General features: G+C 41.4%; 1 protein-coding gene across 5 annotated transcripts in view; it reads left to right on the top strand.

Annotated features, from left to right (window-relative positions):
• The window catches only part of FHIT (fragile histidine triad diadenosine triphosphatase), a 1448934-nt gene that overhangs the window by 26584 nt on the left and 1402391 nt on the right, over window positions 1–19959 (top strand). For all 5 annotated transcript variants that reach the window (XM_034658578.1, XM_034658576.1, XM_034658575.1 and 2 more), the window contains exon 2: window positions 6817–6865. The gene's annotated coding sequence lies outside the window, so the exon portion shown is untranslated. The remainder of the gene's footprint in view (window positions 1–6816; window positions 6866–19959) is intronic.

The raw sequence follows: 19959 nt of genomic DNA, 5'->3' as shown, positions 1-19959 counted from the left end.
GATTCAGTGCAGAATAAGACAGATGTTGTCTGTATTTTTGTTGAACTTAGGGTCTAGTGGAAAGATTTCCACATATATTTTGACAATATTGATCAGCTTTCTAGGTGAATAACAAAACTAAGAGTTATTCTACCCACCCTTCTGAACTCTAAATACATTATACTCGAGTTTCACAAATTCTGAATTAGAAATTCCATTAGAAATACATACATATAAATTGAAATAAAACTTCGAGGAATATATCTGAGAAATGTCAAGTTTCTAGTGTCTTTGCTGCTGTTGCTTGTGAACATTTAAATCAGTATGCAGATTTGCAAATAATTCCATGTGTTTAAAATATTCATTTATCATCAGGTCGTTTAACCAGGGCAATGTTTTCCAGCTGCCTGGTTTTCACCGATATGTAGAAGAAGGTTTAAGAATCTTCTCTTAGTTGAAAATTGGCTATCATTTGAAAGGATGTTGCAATAATTTGTCGGCAGTAACAGCTCACTGAACGTAGCATAAGAAGGAAGACGAAGGCTGAATTTATTCAGTGTCTTCATTCTTGTGTCTCGTCTTCATTCCTGAGCAAACAGACTTCTTTCCTAGGTCTGTAGGTAATTGTTAAAGACTTAAAGGTCAATAACCAATCCCTTAATGTGGGCAGTCAAGTCAGGTGAGGGCTGCAGAGTGCAACAATGGAGGGAAATCCCTCAGTACCACGCAGTGTTGTGTTAAGTCAAGTGTAGTAGGATGGTGCCCAGAGATAGGTTTCAGTTGGGAGAAGATGAATCGCAAAGGAGGTTTCTGTATTTGAGAATGATGCTTGTTTAAATCCAGGCTGGTTTTTAAGGGAGCTGGGGGCTGGGTAATGGAGTGAGGGGCTTGGGGTTGGTGAAGATTTTCTAGGTGGCCCTGAAAAACCACCAAGAAAAATCAGGGTGTTATTGGCCTGTACAGCTCTGCCTCCATATTTATGTCCTTTAGGAGCCACTGAAGCCCAAACCTGTTTGGATTGATTTAAATCTAATCTGTCTTGCAGGCGGTCATATGAAGGTTACAGAGTCTGTATGTTCCAGAACAAAATGGGAATGAGCTAGGCCTGAGGGGAATGGGAGGTGGTGTACCGCCTTGCCCCTGCTGGTGAAAAGGTTTTCATGGCCTGTAGAAGTTTAAGTCCTTGGATTTTTGGGTCAAGGCAAACATGGGAAAGAGAGGACTAGTTTGAGTGGCTATTCCTGACTTTTGTCCAGAGATAGGTATTTTGGGCATTGAAACCAGAGTTTTTTTGATCCTGACCTGCTCCTGTTTTGGATATGTAGCACTCCTATGTGCAAAATGCTTGGGCACCCGAGAGATGTACACAAAGACTGTAGAATCCATGCGTACTTGTCTTACTCAACACGTGTACTGAAGGACTATTTGGTACAGGTATAGAATCTGGGGCTCACACTGCATGGGCGTGTGTGGTCAGTTTGAACAATAAAGGCCACAGGTCTTAAAAGAGTTTAGACACTAGTCAAGGTGATAAAACATATACACAGGAGAAAGTAATCATTTAAGGCAATACCATGCATGGCAGTCACAAGGCATTATGTGATCAAGATGAGCCCTGAGCTCTGTTTTAAGACCAATCCCACCACCTATCCCTTTTGACGTTTTGGGACCTTGCAGTCCTGGTTACCCTTTCTCGCTCTTCTGCCCTTACCTTCATAGTCTCAACCGGATCTTCTCATTACCTTGACACAACACTCAGTTTTTTTTCTGTTTACAAAGTACACAAAGAAACACTCTTTCAGTCCTTTATCTTCCTCCTGTTGCTATTCTCTCTCTCTTCCCCTTTACACCCAGACATCTCTAGGATTGCGCTTGTCTTCATTTTAATGATTTCCACATATTTGTTAACCAACTCCAAACTGAATTCTGTCTCAACCAGTCCAAGTCCTCACTGAGTTCCTCAGTGACCTTCACATTGGGCATTTTAATTTTTTAATTTTTAAAGATTTATTTATTTGGGGGGGGGGAGAGAGTGCACACAAGCAGGGGGACGGGCAGAGGGAGAAGTAGAGAGAGAATCTCCAGCTGAGCGCAGAGCCTGACGCAGGGCTCAATCTCACGACCCTTAGATCATGACTGGACCTGAAATCAAGAGTTGGACGCTTAACTGACTGAGCCACCCAGGGCCCCACACTGGACACTTTTAGTATTTACATTACTTGACCTTCAGTGACACTTAATGTTTTTGTTTTACTTTCTGGCAACTATTCTCTCTCCTATATGGCCATCATCCTCCTCAACCCAACTGTTGAATGTTCAACTTCCTCAAGGATCATCTTCCCTTCCTATTTGGTACTGACTCCCTAGACAGCCACATCCATACTCCCAACCACAGTTAGTTCCTAGGCACAGATAACTCACCGCTCGCATACCTCCTGTCTGAGCTACAGACATGCATGTCCAACTCCTGACCTGGACATTTCTTTTATATATATCTCTCAGGCACCTCAGTGCAATATATCCACAACCAAAGTGGGATCTGGGCTCCAGATGTGGACGCTTGTGCAGTGGGATTCACTCAGTGGTCTTGTCCAACCCCAATTCAGAAAGGGAAACTGCCCTGAAGATTGTAATATTCAAACATAGGTTTAAAATCTCTTTTCGTAATTGATATCTACCTTTAATGTACTGTGATCAGAGAACTTTGATAGCTGTTTTTTTGGTATTTGTCGAGACTTCTTGTGTGGTGTAAAGTGGTCAGGTTTTCCTTATGTTCCATATGCACTGGTAAAGAATGCTGTGGCAGATGGTCACACCAACACATTTATCCAGTCTCATGTGCTCATGTTACTGAGCACTGACCACCACCCCTCCTGCCAAGAGATGGAGCCTTTGTTCTCTTCCCTTGAGTCTCCATGGGGGTTTGTGACTGCCCTGACCGCTGGAATGCTGTGTAAATGGTATTAATGTGACTTCCAAGCCTAGGCCATAAAGAATACATCTTCTTCCTGGCTCCCTATCTGGGAACTCTTGCCTTTGGAACCCAGACACCATGTTGTGAGGCAACTCAAGGTATGTAGAGAAGCCAAATGTAGATCTTTTGGCTGATAGCCCCAGTTAAGGTCTCAGCTAGCCTTCAGCAACCACTGGCAAACATTTGAGGGAATGAGCTTTCCAATGATTCCAGAGCCCAACTTCCAAGTCTTTCAGCCGAGGCCTCAGGCATTGTAGCATACGCTGGCTCACCGTACGCTGTCAGAATTCCTGTTCCATGGAAACCATAGAGACAATAAATTACTATTTTTCAGTCATTAATTCTTGGGTAGTTTGTTATGTAGCAGTAGACAGCTGATGCAAATATGTATTCTATCACCGGTAACTTCTATTTTGCCTAGTAGTATTTCCACCAGCTTTCTTTTGGTTCCTATTTGTGTGGTATATAGTTTTCTGTACTTTCCCATTCAAACTCCCTCTACGTTTTAGGTGTGTTTCTTATAAACATCATATAGCAAGATTTTTAAAAATCCATTTAAAAAATCTATTTTAACAGATGTGTTTAATCCATTCACTCTGATTCATGACATATTTGAACTTACTTTGAATATTTTCTTTGGTATTTTCTACTCACTGTGCTTTCCTTTGCTACTTGCCTGCTTCCATTCCAATCTTCTGTAGAGAAATGGCTGAGTTTTCTGTTCTTTATATTGTTCCCTCAGTTGGTTTGGACGTTTCTATTCTTTTGGTGATTACTCTTATGTGTTTTAAAATTGTGAAATAGACCATACATACAAAATAATTTTTGGAAGTGTATATCTATAGTCGTTTATTGTATTGTATTCTATTATAATACAATATATAATAAACTAAACATCTAGATACCTCTTCCCTGGCCAAGAAATAGAGCATCACCATACTCTAGAATCTTCCCCAATGCTTCTTGTTATCTCTCTCCCCCCAAGCTAAATGTCATTCTGTGTAAATCATTCCCTTGCTTTTCTTTATGGTTTTGCCACTTATATGTTATATTCTTAAACAAGATAGCATGTATTTTTACCCTTTTGAACATGTTGTGTATATGGAATGATAGATATAGTCTTCTGTGACTTGCTCTTTGTTTTATATCATTTTTGAGAGGCATAGATGTTGATATGTGTGACTATTTCATTGATTTTTCAAAGCTGTATAATACTTCATTGTAAGGCTGTAAAAATGTATGTATTCATTGTACTGTTGATAGATGTTTGGGTTGTTTTCAGTATTTCTTGGCATTCTAGCAATGATGCTCTAAACATTTTTGTATGCATCTTTGTGATCATATATGCAAATGTCTTTGACTACATCCAATGAGAAAGAAATGCTGGTTATCCTTAACAAGTTAGTCAGTAACTTTAATGCATATCTTCAATAGTTTAATCAGTATCTGTCTCTTCCTTCTAAGCAATTTATTCCCCTCCTTTATGACATATGATTGCAGCCAACAACTCATTTCACCTTATTTGCAAACCCTAAAAATTGGTCGTTAGTGTTGTGTTGGATTTTACAACCAAGGCTTAGTAATTATTATTTAATACCCATTATTTATTATTAAATTTACTAGATTTACCATCATGCTTGCTAATGTCTTTACTTTACATTGCCTTTTGTTCCTCATTCCTTCCATCTGGGGTCAATTCCTTTTTATTCAAGTGTGCTTTTTAGTATTTCTTTCAGCAAAAGTAGACTACTATGAGGAGAAAACAATCCTTCCTCCCTCCCCCAAATGTCCTTATTTCTCTGTCGTTCTTGGATGATAATTGGTTTAGCATGGCTATGGAATTTTTGTTGAATTTTTTTTTTCCCCTTAGTACTTTGAACACGTTATTCCATTGCTGTCTTGCTTTTATTTTTGCTAATGACAAGTTGTTTTGCAAGGAGTCTGTTTTTTCTCTCTGGTTGACTTTAAGACTTTCTTTCTCTGGTGTTTTGTGGTTTCTTTCTGATGTACCTACCTGTGTATTTGCTTTTATTTATCTTGCTGAGGTCTTGGTGTGCTTTTTTCAAGAGGATTCATGTCTCATTCTAGAAAATTTCCATTCATTATCTTTTCATATTTGTCTTTACCTTTCTCTTGAGCTTGGCTATTTGGGTATATATGTATTTAAATTTTCACCATATTTTGCTTAACATTTCTATGTGTTTAAAGTGGAAAGGCATACAGGTCAGCCTCTATGTTGTCAGATCATAAGTGTCTCATATTTTACAAAATGCAATATTATATTATTTTATGTAGTTTTCCCCAAATTATTTTTCTCCCAACTCTATTGTAATTCATATAACGGGAAAGGGGAATTTCTGATGTTGTCTCATGGAGGGGCTTTATGTCCTGCATTACTATTGCAGGATTTATGTCACAGCCCACAAGTCTGGTCTTGGTCTTTAGTGATCATACATCAGCATTTAATGGACTCCTTGGTAAGGGCTAAAGCGGGTACTTAGGACATTGAAGGAAAAGAAAAAGAACCATGGGAAAACCATGGATTAGTTGGTCATTCCCAACTATTGCGCTATTAGATGTTAGGACCTAGCCAAGAATGACAGAAAGAGGAATATTCCAATTAGTTTTGACCATATGGAGGCACCATATGAGTAATGATGTACTGATGTTATATCAGCCCCTTGAAATATTATTATGACAGTAGTCCCCTGCATATCAACTGAAGATACATTCTGATACCCTCCGTGCAGATGTCTGAAACTGTGGAGGGTATTGAACCCTGTATATTATATATATATATATATATAATATATATATATATATATATAAAACTGCGATAAGTTTAATGTATAAATTAGGCACAGTAAGAGATTAACAACAATAACTACTAATAAATTAGAACAGAACAATATTCTTTAATAAATTATGTGAAGAATGTGGTCTTTCTCTCTTAAAATATCTTACTGTGCTGTACTCACCCTTCTTCATGTGATGACATGAGATGATAAAATGCGTACGTGATGAGATGAAGTGAGGGGAATGACGTGGGCTGGCAAGTAGCGTGAGGCTGCTATTGACCTTCTGACGGTTTGTCAGAAGGAGGATCATCTGCTCCAGACCACCGCTGACTGCCACTAACTGAAACCATGGCAAGTAAAACCTCCAGTAAGGGGGGGATCTCCAGTATTGCTTAACGACTCTCATTTACCACATCTCTTACCGTGTTGACCCGTGTGTGTTCAGTACATGGAATGTTTTGATCACAGGGAGCTTAATTTAACATGTCAAGTTTTTATTTGAAATGCAGAGTGGGGCTTCCTGGGCTTTGTGAGTTTCTCTCTACTTTGGGAATGGGGACAGTACCTGTCAGCTTGCATCTGTGTACTCATGGGGGCAAGTGCTGCGGTCCGCATTGGAAGGACCATGCGTCTCATAGAAGTGGAACAGGCTCCCCCATGTAAAACTTTTTCAGAGAAATGGAAATAGAGTGTGTAAGAAAGATGACAATGAAAGAAGTAAGAACATAAAATGCTCAGTCAGAGTGAGTGTGCTGCGTAACGTTTAATTGGACTTGCATCTCTGCACTTTACAAGCCGTTCCCACACTGTTGAGAAGTTTACACCCCAGAAGATTTGACTGTCCATCTGACCGGTGTGTGTGATTGAGTTCTGGCCGGATGTGCGTGCTGTTTTTACTTGATGACAGTCTTTTATTGGCCTTTTGTGAGGGAGGTATGAGGCCCGTGTTACTTGGCCAGGACCACATACCATGGCATATGGCAATTCTCCTTAGAGACACGGAGAGAAAACGGTTGGTGTTTTACTCGCAGATAACTCCCTACTTTCGTTTTTATCTCTTTGTAGCTTTGAAGCTCAGCGAAGAAGGAAAATCCATTGAGAACAGTCTGTGAAGGTAAGTGTATTTATTACATGGCCTTGACAAACATTGCCTTTACAACATTGATTTTTCTTTTATTCAGAGATTTAAACACTCGGATTAAAGATACAGCTGACAGGACAACTTCCTTAACCACCTGCTTGTCCTCCCTCTTAGGCAAAAGTGCTGAGCAATAGTTAGCAGAGAGCAGGAGGAAATAAAATGATGTGCTGAGGGTAGCCAAATGCAATTGTATGCTTGCTGACTTTTGCTTTCTTCTCAGCAGTTAAGACATTCCAATAGAGCTAAGTTTACTAAGATTAATGCTAGCTGGAAAAAGAATGCACTTGTACCGCTTCTCGTCGATGGTTAAATAAAACCAGCTGGCCAAATAAAGCATTTAAACTAAAATGCAGAGTGGCATTTGAATTGGGTTGGATGAAATTTATCATGAAAGTCAGTTGTGCAGTTGCGTGGAGAAGCTAGTTTTGTAGAAAGGAGAAAGCCAGCCAGTTTGGTGTAGCTAATTTCATTCTGCCCAGTCTCTGTGGACCCTAAGTGAGTTACAAGAAATGAACTTCCAAGTTTGAAGCAATGGGAAAAGTACCTATCAGCTTTCTGTGAAACATTACAATCGCATTGGTTTTTACATGGAAAAATGTAATTGTTTCCTCTTTGCTAGGTATATTTATAAGCATACTGCTGTACAGCATTGTTCTTTGATTCATTGTTTAATTTCTGTTCTGCATGAAGTATTTTAATTTAAAGAATTCATTCTGGGGAATTACAGGGCTGCAGTTTCATCAAGAGTCTTTGGTGGCCAGGGTGAAATATGCCATAATTTTACATTTGTTTTCATCATCAATTATGTTTTTGACAATTTTAGGTTTTTTTCCTGTCGTTTTTATTACAGCAATCATGACCGTGACCACTTTAGTTAAAGTTGAAAAGCCATTTTGATTTACCTTATATTTTAAGTTATTCCTAACTTTATGACAAATCTACTTCTGGGGCTGAATTTTTAATGTTTGTTTTGAGGGTGAAAAAGAATTTTGCAGGGAAATTGGAGAAAACCTTTTCTGAATGATCAAAACATGAGCTATAAAAACACCATTTTGAGGATCTGCTTTGGGATGACTATGGTTCATGGAGGCTGGTTGATGTGGAATTTTTCTCTGATGGTTTTCAGCCATATAACTTACACATCTCTGGACCACTGAGCTGCATCTTGGAATAAAGCAGTGCTTGATAATCTCTTAGGATAAATTCTCATAAATTATTGGAGCTGGTGATGATATGGCAATCTTCAGAACCTTGTGATCTTTAGGCACTGTTATGGTGCTCCAATTTCTCTTGGAGAATGTTTTCAAATGGCACAGTCCATTTGCTCTGCTCGCAATGAAAATCCTTTGTTAAGTTGGTATTTTGGAGTCAGACATGGATTTAGTCCTGGGTTGGCTTTTATGAGCTGTTGGACCATGGACACATTATTTACCCCTCTGCATCTCAGTTTCCTAGTTCGTGAAATGGAGGTAATAATATTGTTTTCCTCATAAGGTTGTTGTGGAGGTACAATGAATTATTAGGTATTAAGGGCTTGGAACAGGTCCTGGCCCGTGACAACTACTCAGTAGATGTTAGTTGCTGCTGTTCTTGTTAATATTACCGTCATCATCATTATCATCAAATCAGCATCCTTCTGAATTTATTCATTAGACATTTTGAGAAGTCTGTGTGTTTTGGAAGCTTCAGGTTGATGTTTCCAGTACTAAAGAAGGACAAATTCTGCTTTGTCTTTAGGAATCAGAGGAAAATATAGCTTTTAGGTAAAGTGAGAAGTGAAGCCTCTGGAAGTAAAAAGTTGTCAGGGTGAAGTTTTGTAGGCCTCAGGGTAAACACTTCCTTTGGCTGTGTGTAGACAATTACTAGTTAATATAGTCTTAAGAAATAGTGATCTAACTGCTAGGTAGTTAGGTTCTTAAGGAATTTTTGAAGAAAGGCTTGGCAAGCGTAGGGGGACTTCTCCCCCTTCCCCTTTCGTTCCCTGTCTTGTACCTGTTTTCCTTCCTAACAGCACCTTGATTTCCTTTTGATGTGGTTAGATCCATGGAACTGTAACCAAGGGCCCTACTCAGGAGCCTATACTCAGCTTAGGGATGGGTGCATGATCACTAGCTTGGTTAAGTGGGTGTTCATGTGCAATTTGAATCTTGAGCTAGGGGATTCTCCTTTCTCCTGGTGGGCATTCTGCTCTGAAAATACCTACTGTGGGGCCACCTTAGCAGTTCCCATTCCCTAGTCTCCATGTCTGTCTTGGCAAATGATGGTTGCTAAGCCTTATTTTCCGGTGGAAAATTAGGCTTATTTCCCAAGGATTCACTGAGCCCCTAGTTTCCTTCCAATAATTCTCCTCAAATTAGCCAACTGGCTTCAGTCTTGGAACCACAGAAGCCTAAGTGGTTGAGTAGTTGACACATTAGGGAGCTAGATTTGGAATAAATGGGGTATGTTTGGAGGCTTACAATTAAATACCGTTCATTACTTTCTTCTATCATGTGTAAGTACCTGAACATTTTGCAGTAGGTTATAAAAGGTGCAGAGTTCTCAATTAGTATTTTAAAAGCGGGCCATTTTGCTGGACTTCCCACTACTCCTGTGTTTGGTAGAGAGAAGTCACTTCTGGCTGCTTCTCTAAGCTCTCAAAGGATGTGTGGGTATGTGGGGGTAGAGCTGGAAATGGCAAGAGAAGCAGAGAGGTCTTTGCTCCAGTTTCTGGGGCCCTGCTCTCTCTGCGGCCTGCGGTTTGTGAAGGGACTGTGATTTCCTTCCACCTACTCCAGCCTCCCCAAACAAAATTCGTTACATATTTTTCTTCTTTTCCCTGAATTTTCTATTCCTCTTTTGAACACTTGCCTTGCCCTACTGAACACCTTCTTTTCAATGATGTGTACAATGTGATTGAAAACTCAATTATTTCCATCTCTGCCATTCCTCGTGGTTTCTTGAGAATGGAATGGGCAAGTGCACTTTGTTTTCCCCTTGTGTCTTGTTTGTTGACTACTTCTGTGTTCTGTGCGGTGCCTAGAACAAAGTTGGTTAATGAATTTTTCACAGGAACATCAATTTTGCGCTCCTGCTGTGAATAAGTAGCATGACTGCCTTGTGTGGTGGAAAGAGCCTTAGCTGACATGTTAGGAAACATGCCTTCTAGTTTGGGCGCTGCTGTTGGTAGCCTGCATTGAGGTGTTCTGATGACATAAAGATAATGTATGTGAAAGTGCTTAGCCAGGTGTCAAGTGCTGCATAGCATCAGTGGATGATGGTGATGATGATGGTGATGATGCCATTTATGTTAAACAGGTTGAAAAATCAAGGGATCTATCTATCTATCTATCTATCTATCTATCTATCTATCTATCTATAGCTGAGTAGAAAAGGAACACAAATTTAAAAAAACAAAAGTAAAAATAAAACTCTGCCTGGTGCTTGTGCTGGATATTCCGTTTGTGCCTCCAGCTCCTTGCTCCACTGAAAGGCTCTGAGCCCCTGGAGGCTACCCTCTATTGTCAGCATTCCCTGGTCTTCCTTGCTCTCCAGCTTTCTGTTGAATTAGCCAGTGGAAGGTACTGGGTGAAAATCCGAGAATGTGACTTTGGAATATTATTCCCCACCTTCCATGCAGCAATGCAGTTGGCAGTGGCTATATCCCACTAAGGAGGGCCGCAGTTCCTGCCGTGGGCCTCTCTTCTGCAGCTGGAGGTCTTTCCACTGTCTAAGAACTTCCCCTTCCCTTTTGCCCCTTTAAGTCTGGGGTGCAATTGTTTGATTTGTGCTAACTCCCTGGTCCCAGACTGTCCCTTCTGGCTTCCCTTAACCTTGCCCACACCCTTTGTTAAATTCACCTCCAATACCCCAGGCGAGGCTCTTGGCTCTTTCCTGATGTGACCTTGATTGCACAGAGGAACTTCTTTCTTTGTGTTTCTTTCTGCCATTCTCAGTTTAATTCAGCAAATGTCTTCTTAGGACTTACAGTGTGCTGGGGCAATAGTAAATGGTTGTTGTAAACTTTCAGCACCTGGACATTTTGGTGGTATAGTTGGAAGGATTCTGTCAATCAGTTTTTGAAGAGCAAATTTTGGTAAATTGAAAAACCTTATGGTAACCCTGGTATATAAAGACATCCAATATTATACATGTTATGAATTATCTTTTAAAATTCGTTTTTATTTTTATCAAAGCACCCTATCTACATTGTATGAATAACACAGTGCTAAGAAGCAAATATTGAAAAACTGCAACACTTACCCTCTCCTTCTGCATTTCTCCCACCCTTCCAACCCACGCCCCACAACTGGCAACTTTCAACTCTGATACTTCCGGTGTTTATCTCTTGCCAAATAATGTGCTTATCCTGCTGTATCGATTTTAGCAATAGTTTTTTTTTTTTTTTTAAGATTTTATTTATTTATTCGACAGACATAGAGACAGCCAGTGAGAGAGGGAACACAATCAGGGGGAGTGGGAGAGGAAGAAGCAGGCTCATGGCGGAGGAGCCTATGTGGGGCTCGATCCCATAACGCCGGGATCACGCCCTGAGCCGAAGGCAGACGCTCAACCGCTGTGCCACCCAGGTGCCCCTAGCAATAGTTTTTAGACACGCCCCACTCTTATCGCTTCTGGTCCCCACAGCCCCCTAACATAATTATAGCACAATTTTTGTTTAAATCAATATGTAATACTTACATTATCATGTTGGTCTGGTTAGTAATGTGTTCTTTAATGTGTGACTTTTGGTCTTCCTTGGAATTAACATATGCTTTCAAAATTTGCCTTCTTTCCTAGGCATCTACCTTATGAGGTGTAGGTAGTAATAGCCTACATTTTATAGGCTATTATATAGCCTACAATGTATACATTTTATATTTCCATTTTATAGATGTATAAATTGAGGTTCAAGTATTTTGCCCAGAGTCACACAGCTAGTAAGGGTCAGAATTGGGATTAGATACCAGCTAGTCTGTCTACAAAGCCCACATTCTTAATCATGACATTGTTATAAACACTGTCACTTCAGTTGTTATCCTAATGGCTCTGTTAAAACAAAACAAAACTTGAGGTCTACCTTTCAGATTCAGAATCAGTGGGTCTGAGATGGAGACCACGAATCTGTAGTTTTAAAAAGCTCCACAGGTGATTCCATTGATCAGCAGGGTTTGAGAACTTCTGTTCTATATCCTATCATTAACGTAATCACCATCCTCACTGTCATGATCATCAACATCACCACCACCACCACCACCGTCGTCATCACCACCATCTCCATCAGAGTCAACAAATGACAGTCTTGTGCTCTCCGTAGCTAAGGAAAAACCCCGGTGTCTGTTAAAGCAGTTGCTTTTTGACCTCCTAGGTGAGATCGCACTGCTGGGTGATTCAGGTAATAATTTATCCAGCCATTTTTAAGTTTGGCCAGTGCTTTGGGAGGAACTGTGCCCCACAGAAGTGGACAAGGGTATTTTTTTCACCTCAGTTGTTTGGTACTTTATCTGGTAAAAAAGCAATAAGAACACTGTCTCTGTACTTAACCCTGACCTTAAAGGGACTCATTTTTTTCTGAGTCTCCTAAAATGACATCTAGGGGGAATACAAAGCTCAAGTAAAGGAGAAACTTTGCTGTCTTTGTTCTATTTGATTTCCACCCCCCCTTCCTCCCATGCTTGTGGCATTTCTTGTTTATCAGGCAGGAGAGAAGCAGTAAAATTTGGCCTGGGGTTTTCTCATCCCTAGGTGTGAAATTATTTCAGAACTATAATAATAATACTTTGCATTTCTATAGTCGTTTTATTTGAAGATCTAAAAGTATTCTGTTGGTGTTAATAGAGCTTCCCAGCACCCTCTGAAGTAGGTAAGTATTATTAGAGAAGATTTCCTCCAAGAACATTTTCACTTCATCTCCCATGTGTGACTTGAAAATGCTTTTGTATTGTTTGGGAATCTCAACTACTTAAAGTGCCACGCATATAGGGCACTTGTTTTCTTTATATTCAGTCTTCAGTAATTCCCAGTCATTGAGGGAAATATACTCTTTCCCATGAATGGGTGTGGCATTATTTAGCGAGAATTAAAAGCGTTCTGTTATTGCCTTTTATTTGAGTGTTTTTTGAAAATATTCAGTAGTGTTCACCAGCCATCCTGGAACTGTCTATCTTACAGTTAATTTTCCTTTTTTTTTTTTTTTAACGTAGCAGGACTTGCAGGAATATATTGAATAACTAGTGGGAGTTTGGCTTGGTGATGTGTCCTTTGGGAGCTCACGACATGTCAAGCCAATTAAAAATACAAACTGAGTTTGCATTCTGATTTAAAGGTTTGATTTTGAAAAATTGCTTTGAATGTTGCCTACCTGAATTTTAATCATGCAAACATGCCTACTTGGTTATTTTTTTTCTCAAAATGTTGTGAGGTTTCATCTTCAAGGCGCTTCAGAAGTGCTGCATGTCTGCCACAGCACATGTGAGGAGCAAGAATTTCCTGTCTCCTCCAAGGACCTTCTAGCTGGACTAAGAATCAGATTGACATGAGACAGATTAACAGGAGAGAAACACATTTGATTTCATATATACGGAGAATCCACATACTTATTGAAACTCTGAAGATAGTCGGGTAAAATGAGGTATACGAATTAAGGAGAAGAGGGTAGGGCTTGGGACTTTAAAGGGAAGGAGTGTAATTCACAGGGAGATGAAAAAGAGTAAATATTTGGTAAACAAATGCTTCCTGGACCTTTCAGAAACAGTGGGTCAAAGAGAGGACATTGATGAAACAGGCCTTGTTAGGTTCTTTCCTGTCTACCAGGTAAAGAGCTTTTCTTGAATCTTTTGGGTTTTGATTGCTCTTTAACTGAAAATAATTATCATGTTGAAGTGGCCCATCTTGGGGCTGCCTGCCCTTGGCCCCTACACACAGAACATTCCAGAAAAGGCTGTCTGTTCCTTAGTCCATGCTGGTCCCTCTAGGAGGTTTCTTGTCCATGGAGTATTGGGTGGCTCTGTGGTGTCTCTCCAAAGGAGTTTGGGCTCCTTTCCATTTCAGAGACTCAGTATTCATTTTCCCAGCATCTCCTCACCATCCCCATCAAAAGTCCTGCGACCTCCCTGCAGATCTGCCTGGGAACAGGGTGCTAGCCTCCACTACTTTAAGGAACTAGAAAACCTCTAGTTTCTCCCCAATAGTATTACACATAAAAAAGATTAAAGGAAACAGAACAGTTTTTTTTTTTTTTAAAGATTTTGTTTATTTATTTGACAGAGAGAAAGACAGCCAGTGAGAGAGGGAACACAAGCAGGGGGAGTGGGAGAGGAAGAAGCAGGCTCCCAGCGGAGGAGCCCGATGTGGGACTCGATCCCGGAATGCCGGGATCACGCCCTGAGCCGAAGGCAGACACTTAACAACTGAGCCACCCAGGCGCCCCAGAAACAGAACAGTTTTAAACAACACAGTCCAAACTTGGTTTTATCCCTGTACTTTTTGCTGGTGTCTAGCTCATACCCTTCCATGAAAGCAAAATCCTTAGTAGGGGCCAGATTTCCGGGGGGGGGGGGTTAGAGAGTGCCTTCTAGTACTTTCTACATTTGGACAAAGGGAATGCAAGCTCTGTTGGAGTTCTTGAGATAAGAAAGAGGAATATACAAGAGGGATAACAAAATGTACCACTTGGTATCCTTAAAATATGCTGCGCATCACTGAGACAAGGTGATGTTATCAGCATTTGTGGTGCGTTCTATGACTCTCATGATGGAGAGAGTGTCAGATGATCACATGGTTAATTCCTTTCCTGGCATTTCAATTGTCTTCCTTTTTAGGGAGAAATTCACTTAAGACCCATCATCTGTAGATTTGGAGGAATGTGGGCAGAACCATGAATCTCTGCACCATTTTCTCCTGAGTCTTTTGCTCAAAGGAGGTCACATAAATTTGTTGCTAGTTATGTGAAGATAGATTTATCAGTGAAGATGCTTTTGGCTGCAAATAATCAGAAAGTCAACTCAAAATAGTTTAAACAATAAGGGAATTAAAAAAAAAAAAAAAAACTTCCAACCCTCTCCATGTCTACCTGCTGAGTCCCATGGATGTCATGATTGATTGGAAGGCATTATAGAACCCGGGCTCTGAATGTCTGGAATCCAACCTCAATCCACTTTTCCCTGGTGCCAAGCAACTGGGGGCCCACCAGGGTGCCTTTGACGGTTGTCACCGTGCAGCAGGGAGAGGATTTTGAGCACTAAGCTGTTGACAGATTGCTAAGTATTGTCAATTATTTTGTGAATTTCTTTATCAGCTTATATTTGAACACAAAATAAAAGCCACCAGAATAAGGAAAACGAATTATCTCAAGGAACAAGATATCCCAAGGGGGCAGCTCTAGGTTGTGTTAATTTGGTGGCTGAACAATGTCATTCAGGTCTTAAATTTCTTGCTTTTTTCCTCTGCCATCTTCATTGTTTTGACTTGGTCCTCAGACTGGCGGCCTTAATGGTTCTAAGGTGGCTGCTTCATTCTGGGGAGTCACCAGGACATATGATAGCATCCATTGGCATTGGAGACTATTTGTTCTTTGTATCCCTTATTGGGAGCTTTCCTGTAATCTCTCTAGCAGGCTTCTCCTTAGGTTACATTTGGCTGATTGCAGCCACATACTCCTTCTTAAATCAGACACTGGCACATGGGATGGGATTACCTTGATTGGCTACATTGGTGCTTTCCAATCTAAATTTGTTCTTGTTGGGGTATACCTAGAAAATGATAACATTTGGTCACGTTTGGTAAACAGATGAGGCTGCTTATATCTTTTTTTTTTTTTTTAATTGATTCGACAAAGAGAGACAGCTAGCAAGAGAGGGACCACAAGCAGGGGGAGTGGGAGAGGAAGAAGCAGGCTCCCAGTGGAAGAGCTTGACGTGGGGCTTGATCCCAGAACGCCAGGATGACGCCCTGAGCCAAAGGCAGACGCTTAACGACTGAGCCACCCAGGTGCCCCATGAGGCTGCTTATATCTGGAGGTGGCTGGTGGATGGGTGTGTGTGTGTGTGTGTGTACATGTGCATGTGTTGGGGGTGTGACTGGGGGCTCTGGCTGTCTTTACCCTTTTTGCCTGGCTGCCTTAGGGGCTAAAGAGCTGGTATCCGAGCAGCTGTAACCCATTCTCTGCTTTGAACTAATCAGGATTTACCCCTGAGCTGGGTTAATCCCTGGGTACATGGCTTTGTGGAGGGAGGACACTAATAAAATTGAGGTTTTACTTTTTTTTTTTTTTTAAGATTTTATTCATTTATGTGACAGAGAGACAGCCCGAGAGAGGGAACACAGCAGGGGAGAGGGAGAGGAAGAAGCAGGCTCCCAGCCCAGGAGCCCAATGTGGGACTCGATCCCGGAACCCCGGGATCACGCCCTGAGCTGAAGGCAGTCACTTTAACGACTGCGCTACCCAGGCGCCCCAAGGTTTTACTTTTAAGGCACAAGAGTTGGGTGGGCCCTCAGCAGTGTGGATGTTTCTTGTCTTTGCATATATACCTAATATCCTTCTTTGAATCATTAGTTCTTTATGGAGAAAGAACCAAGTTTTGCAAATGTTAAGTGCTCAGTGATTATTTGTATATTGCATGAATGAATATGTACTGATGCACTTGACTAACTGATGCTTTCAACACCACTGACCTCCTGAAATATGCCGGGAGGTCAAGAAACTCTTGATGATTTTACATCTAGGGAGGGAGACAGATCACAGCTATTAAACAAACAATGCATATATAACTAAAAGTTAAGTCTTATTGCAACAGGAGGCAAAACAGAACAGACCTCTTCATATGTGGTGGTCTGGATGGGCTTGAGTTTATGACGTTTTAGATGAGCACTAAAGGAAGGGCAAGCGGGCAGGGAATCAGCCGTGCAGACTGGGGAAAGAGGGCTCATAGTTTTGACCCTTTTCTAACTACCTGTTGGTTCAGAATCATTTGTTTTTAAAAACAAACAGGGACAAAAACAACAAAAGATAGGGTATTTGCTCTAAGACAACCAGCTAGCTTACGATTTGAGGGCAGGTTGGACTGAGAGGCTTCTGAGGCATTGGACCAGGAAGCGGTTAACCCCCTAAAGCAGGAGCGGTAAATGGATAAACCACACTGACTCTCACTGTCTCCATCCTAAAGCACAGTGACTAAGTTGGGCTGTACATTCTCTCGCACTGCTTCTCCCTGCACACTGGCTGCTCTGCTCTGTGTAGCCGGTCCACCTTGACTGTCCCTGATGTTCCCTCTCTCCCTTTTAAGGGGTGGATAGAAAATGACGGGAATTTCTCCAGCTCCTCTTCCCTGGGGGCAAGTATCTGAGTAGCTTGAACTAGGTCAGGTGCTCACACTTGCTGGAGTCAGCTGTGGTCTGGGCCCAGGGTCTGCCTGGCTGGCTGCCTACTTAATTCTACTTAATCCCTCTCAGCAGGATTGGGAGAGATTCTCTGACAAGGTGCAGTGTAGGGCAGGTGCATGGATTAATACTCTTGTTAAATGCTGTTTTTCTGTTTCTCCAACTTAAACAACCCTGGGAGGATCCCAGTGATGTAAATAATTTAGTTATTACCTGAGTTACTTGGTTGAGTACTGATGCCTACTGCCAGGCACAGCATACAGTAGGTACTTACAAAGTAGTTAGTGATGGTGATAATAGCAAAGGGGACCATGAGATCTGTGGTAGTTCTTTCTTAATGGTGCAGGTCAATTATATTATTTTGATGGAAATCTTTCTTTGTTTTGCAGATGAAAAACTCTTTTGTAAATGCCAGTCTGTATCTTTAAACCACTTTATAATCACTTTATTCGTATTACAAAAATAATACACTTGGATTTTGGTTTATTTGGGAAATGGATCTGCAAAGAAAAAGAAAGTAGAAATTGCTCAAGATCCTACTGCCCGGAGACGACCACCTATGGCGTTCCGGGGTCCTTCTTTCCAGTAGATATGTTTTTTAAAAAAAGGTATGTACTGCTTTTTCCACTTAAAAAAAATTATAAGTATCGCTTTTTAAATTTGCATTGTGAACATTAAAAATTTTTCTACCACACCATCATTAAGAGCGGCCCTGCCAGGGGGATGTGGCCTGTAGAAGCGGGTGTACAGACTGGGAAGTCACATCTGTCACTGAAGGTGGTCCTTAGGCTGGGACGGATTGGAATGCTGACCCCGAGGTTGTGTGGCCGTGCAGATACTGCAGGGTGATTATTGGAGTTGGTCAGAAATTAAGTTTACGTGATTATAATCACTCTTGTCCCCTGGGCCACCACTTTCCTGAGGGTGATTTGCATGAAGCTCATTTTCTGTTTTGCAAGGAGGAAGGCTCAGCTTGAGCATCCCTGTAAGGAAAATAATCAGCATCCCCCTCAGGGTTCCAGGAAGCTTCTTTGCGGCTCAGGTCAGGGTGGCCCCTGCAGACTGCACTTGCTTCTCCCGATAAAGCAAATGCAAGCATGCCAAATTGCTTTGCTCCAGCTTAACCCTACTCCAGAATGAATCCATAAATGCTACAAAAGAAAAGCTTATGAACATATGCTACACACAACTCAGAAAACGTCCTGCCTACTTAATCCTTTTCCTACTTCAGGGGGGAAAAAAGTCTGTTTATACTTGAACTGAGAATTGAGGGATCACAAAAATGAAGATTGGATGCCTTGCTAGAAATCACCAGTTGTGTTTTCTCATTTCCCTTAGAGCCATGGGTTGATTTTTCAATACAGCTGTGTCAGTGGGGAAATGTGCCGCTCTTTCTAGAGATTTTAGATTCACTCCCAATTATGGGACTGTGTCTAAATGCCTTTTGAGGAAATGCTAGTTCTCCTTGTTTAAACACAGAGTGTTCATTATGGTGGATTCTGAGGACTGGAGGCCATCTCTTTATATCATTATCTGCCCCCCCCAGGACTCCCCATTTAGATTATTGCAGATGGTGAAAGGCATTTCTCCACCTTGTGTTCTTGGAGCGATTCTTCCACGGAGAGCTGCGTGGAATCACACTAGGTGTGCACTTGCTCAGAGGTTCAGGAACACGCCCTGGCACTTAGCATGCATATTCGTCCTTCTGGTTCAGGATGATTCCCCTGCAAAACAGTTCCTCCTTTTTCTTGCTAGCGTATTTGCTTGCAGACACCCACAGAAGCTTTCTGGCAAGCTTTCTGGTCCCAAAGCAGCTCAGATTTTTTTGATCCCGCTCTGCTTGCTCTGGGACTCCCCACACACGGGAGCTCTGGAGGAAACTCTAGCAAGTCAGCTTCAGTCTCTTTCCATCTCAGGGAAGTGGATGCTATGTTTCTGCCTGTGTCTTATTTAATGTATGTCTGTATCTTCCGGCTCTCTTGGGCTAGGGGTCTACAGGGCCATTCGGTTTGACACCAAAGGCACTATCTGTGTATAGCCAGTCATAATGAATAACTGTAAACAGGATTCGATGCCTGCCCGAAGGGGGTGTTAGCCAAGAGGCGTGTGAATCTGCTTGCAGGGGCAACAGCTGAGATGTCAGAGTAGTTTACCATCTCCCGGGTAGAGGCATTGGGAGAGTGTTTTCTGTCCGAAAAATATTACAGGCATCAGATCCTGCACTTCCCCTCCTGTGGCTGCAGGTGCTTATCCTTCTGATTTAGAAATGAGGGATGCTGTATGGGTATTATAAGCATAGGAGATTCAGAGCGAGAAAGAAGTGAAAAATGCAGGGTGCTTCACAATGGGAGTAAATTGTGGCCATCCTCAACCCAGGGTGCGTTTGGTAAGATGCATTTATGCAGACTGTTTGTACATGATGTTGTGCCCGTTTTTACCACTGGGACCTGCTAATCTCCATTTTCTGTGAACATTAAAAACATCATACTCTGATACTGGTGTTAAATAACAAAAATTCAACTGAATAAATTTGAAAAAATCTAATTGGCTTTATTAAACCATTCATGAATTGGGCAGCCTCTCAACCAGCAAGTGGAGGGGAGCTCCAAAGGGCTGCAGAGAAGGAAAGGTTTTTAAAGGTAGAGAGGTGGGGGACAGGGGAGGAAATCATTAGCAAAGAACTCGTTATTTTAGGCGAGGTTGCCCTCCTA

The sequence above is a fragment of the Ailuropoda melanoleuca genome, chromosome 4, assembly GCF_002007445.2.
Source record: "Ailuropoda melanoleuca isolate Jingjing chromosome 4, ASM200744v2, whole genome shotgun sequence".
Taxonomy (NCBI): Eukaryota; Metazoa; Chordata; class Mammalia; order Carnivora; family Ursidae; genus Ailuropoda; species Ailuropoda melanoleuca.
Note: the sequence above shows the minus strand (reverse complement) of the source record. Positions and strands in the feature narration are given on the sequence as shown.